The sequence below is a fragment of the Bidens hawaiensis genome, unplaced genomic scaffold (genome assembly GCF_021521415.1).
Source record: "Bidens hawaiensis isolate Kalapana, Puna unplaced genomic scaffold, B.hawaiensis_p1.1 tig00062105_1, whole genome shotgun sequence".
Lineage (NCBI taxonomy): Eukaryota > Viridiplantae > Streptophyta > Magnoliopsida > Asterales > Asteraceae > Bidens > Bidens hawaiensis.
The window spans coordinates 21,046-25,254 of NW_027501138.1; positions in this window are offsets into that span (position 1 = coordinate 21,046).

Consider the following 4,209-nt stretch of genomic DNA (forward strand, 5'->3'; position numbering starts at 1 on the left):
ATGACTATGCGAACAGATGAGGGTATTCCTCCTTCATCTTATCCTCTCGTTCCCATGTGAACTCGGGTCCACGATGGTTGTTCCAACGTACCTTGACTATAGGTATCCGGCTTCGCTTAGTCTTTTTGACTTCTCGATCTAGGATCTCGACAGGTTCCTCAACAAAGTATAGTTTGTCGTCGATGTGAACCGTGTCGATCGGGATTTGAGCGGTCTCGTCAACGAGGCACTTTTTGAGTTGCGACACATGAAAAACGTTGTGAACACGGCTGAGTTCTGGAGGCAATTCCAAGCGATAGGCTACAGGTCCGACCTTTTCGATGATCTTGAAAGGTCCTACGTACCTTGGAGCAAACTTTCCCTTTTTCCCGAAGCGAACAATGCCCTTCCAGGGGGAAACTTTGAGCATTACGTGATCGCCTATTTGGAACTCCAGAGGTTTGCGGCGTTTGTCAGCGTAATACTTGTGTCGACAGCGGGCGTCCTTAAGTCTTTGCTGAATGATGGCGATACTGTCAGTGGTTTCCTGTATCAGTTCCGGGCCGAGGATTTGAGAATCTCCGGTCTCGGACCAACACAGTGGAGAACGACATTTCCTGCCATAGAGTGCTTCGAATGGCGCGCATTTGATGGTAGCATGATAGCTGTTATTGTATGAGAACTCTGCAAGAGGAAGGTGAGTCTCCCAGCTACTACCGAATTCAAGGATACAGGCTCTGAGCATATCCTCCAGGGTTTGTATGGTCCTTTCGCTCTGTCCGTCCGTTTCAGGATGATAGGCAGAGCTAAGTTTCACACTTGTCCCAAAGGCTTTCTGAAATGACTTCCAGAACCTTGACGCAAAAGAGGGGTCACGGTCAGACGTGATGCCCTTAGGCACACCGTGACGGGTTACGATCTCACGAATGTAAATCCGCGCCAGCTTCTCCGTAGTGTAGTCCTCGCGGACAGGGAGAAAGTGGGCAGACTTGGTCAAGTAATCCACGATAACCCAAATCGTGTCATAACCGCTGGGTGTCCGCGGGAGTTTGGTAATGAAGTCCATAGCGACTTCGTCCCACTTCCACTGCGGTATGATCGGTTTTTGTAACAGGCCAGATGGTCTCTGATGTTCAGTCTTGATCCGCGAGCATGTTAGACACTTACCGACGTATAAAGCTATGTCTTTCTTCATACCCGGCCACCAGAAATGAGACTTGAGATTCTGATACATTTTATCACTGCCCGGGTGAATAGAGTATCTGGATTTGTGCGCTTCGTTCAGGATAAGTTCTCGAAGTGGTTCAGAGTTTGGAATCCACATGCGATTTAAGTAGTAAAGTATACCATCAGACTTGGTTTCAAACTTCCGTTCGGCACCGCAAGATAGCATATTTTTGAGATCACCACCAGCAATCGCTTGCTTTTGAGCTTCAAGAACCAAGGAGGGAAGATTGGACTGAATACGGATCGCATGCAACTGGGTCCTTTCCTTGCGACTTAACGCGTCAGCCACTACGTTAGCCTTTCCAGGGTGGTAGCGGATTTCGCAGTCATAGTCACTTAGGAGTTCAACCCATCGACGTTGTCGCATATTTAGCTCCCTTTGGTTGAGGATGTGTTGTAGGCTTTTGTGGTCGGTGAAGATGACACATTTCGTACCGTATAGGTAGTGTCTCCATATTTTTAAGGCAAAGACCACAGCACCCAATTCCAAGTCGTGAGTGACATAATTCCTCTCATGACTCTTGAGTTGACGCGAGGCGTAAGCGACGACCTTACCGCGTTGCATTAAGACGCAGCCTAGACCTTGGCTCGAGGCGTCGCAATAAACAACAAAATCATCGTTACCCTCAGGAAGCGACAGGATTGGTGCATGGCAGAGTTTATGTTTCAATGTTTGGAAAGCCTCTTCTTGCTCTTGGTTCCAAATGAATGGTTCCCCTTTTTGAGTTAACATTGTGAGGGGCAACGCGATCTTTGAAAAGTTCGAGATGAATCGACGGTAGTACCCAGCCAAACCAAGAAATGAACGAATTTCGGTTGGCGTTGTAGGCGCTCCCCATTTTTTTATGGCTTCAATCTTGGCAGGGTCGACATGAATGCCTTCCTTGTTAATGATGTGACCTAAGAATTGAACTTCCCTTAGCCAGAATTCGCATTTGGAGAATTTGGCGTAGAGTTGCTCTTTCCTCAGCAGATCCAAGGTAAGCCTGAGATGAAGCTCATGGTCGGCTTTAGAGCGGGAATAAACGAGAATATCGTCAATGAAGACGATAACAAACTGGTCCAGGTATGGACGACAAATGCGATTCATGAGATCCATGAACACTGCAGGGGCATTCGTCAAACCAAAAGGCATGACTAGGAACTCGTAGTGTCCATATCGAGTTCTGAAAGCGGTTTTCGCGATGTCGTCCTCCATGACACGCACTTGGTGATAACCTGAGCGTAGGTCGATCTTGGAAAAGTAGGTGGCTCCTTGCAGCTGGTCGAAAAGATCGTCAATCCTCGGTAATGGATACCGATTCTTGACTGTGAGTTTGTTAAGCTCACGATAGTCTATGCACATCCGGAAAGATCCGTCCTTCTTCTTGACGAAGAGGACTGGAGCTCCCCATGGAGACGAACTAGGGCGAATAAAACCCTTGTCCAGTAGTTCCTGCAGCTGGCTCGATAATTCCTGCATTTCAGACGGAGCCAAACGATACGGAGATTTTGCCACGGGGGTTGCACCGGGAACTAACTCGATGTGGAATTTGACTTGCCGGCTAGGAGGAAGTCCGGGTAAGTCTTTAGGAAAAACGTCTGGAAATTCACGCACGACGGGGACATCAGAGAGCTTCTTCCCCAAAGATTTCTTGATGGAGACATGAGCTAGGAAGGCGAGACACTTCTTTCGAAGGCATCGCCGAGCTTTAAAGCAGGAGATTAATTTCAGACATCTGCCTGATCTTTCTCCTTGAATAATTATGGACTCGCCAGAGGAACAAGGAACGCGAATGAGCTTCTCAGCACACACCACTTCCGCGTGGTTGATGGACAACCAATCCATCCCAACAATTACATCGAAACTTCCTAAATGCATAGGGATGAGGTCAATGTTAAGAGACGTCCGATCAAACGTAAGCGTGCAATTGCGAACGATTTTGTTCACTTGGGTAGACTCTCCGTTTGCCATTTCGACAGAGAAAGCGGGGTCTAAGACAGAGGTTCCTAGATTAAGCAATGGGACCAACTCGCTAGAAATAAAACTCCTATCTGCACCCGTGTCAAATAGAATAGAAACCCAGAGATTGTTAAGGATGAACGTACCAGTAATGACGTCAGGATTTTGGCGAGCTTCAGCAGCGCCAATAGTAAAGGCTCGGCCTCGGGCCGGAGGAAGATTTGCAAGACGAGGACACCTGCTCCTGAAATGGTCCATGGCTCCACACTCGAAACAGCTTCGAGAGTTGCTGGGTTGGGAACTGCTGCTCTGTATCGCCAGTTGATTACCTTGAAATCTGCAGCGTTCCGCTAGGTGCCCCAAACGTCCACAGTTCGTGCATTTCCAGCACGGGGTTCCGGCAGGATGATGAAATTGGCAAGTGCCGCACTTGGGGTGAACCCCAGTGTACTCCCTCTTTGGCCTTCCTGAAGGGGTGGGAGCAGGAGCGACAGAGCTGATTGGGGTTGCGGGAGTAACCATCGCGTAACTGCTAGCCTTACGCTTTTTGATGCGGTTGATCTTTTTGGATGAGCCTTCAGCGGCCTTGCCCGTACCTTTGGCTAGGACCCCAGTCTTAACCTGGTCCTGGGTCAGTCGGGCAGCTAGTTCAATGGCCGCTTGTAGGGTTGATGGGTCAGCCCCGATAACGATTCCACGGACAGTGTCAGGTAGGCCATTGATGTAAAGCTCAATAGCCCGGGAGGGAGGGGTGACCAAGTGTGGTACGAGAAGGGAGAGCTCGTGAAAACGCTCCGTGTACCCTTGGTGATCGGCGCCCTTCATTTTGTGTACCCAAAACTCAGCTTCAAGTTTCTGCACCTCACTGCGAGGTACGAACTCGCGGGTAGCCAATGCTACAAATTCCGACCAGGTCATGGCCAAGGCAGCCTCACGCCCACGGGTTCTTATCTCGTTGTTCCACCAGGTCAGCGCGCGTTTAGACAACATGCTTGCCGCGTGCGTGACTTTCAGTGTCTCAGGGCACGAGCTAATAACAAAGGCTGCCTCCATCTTTTCGA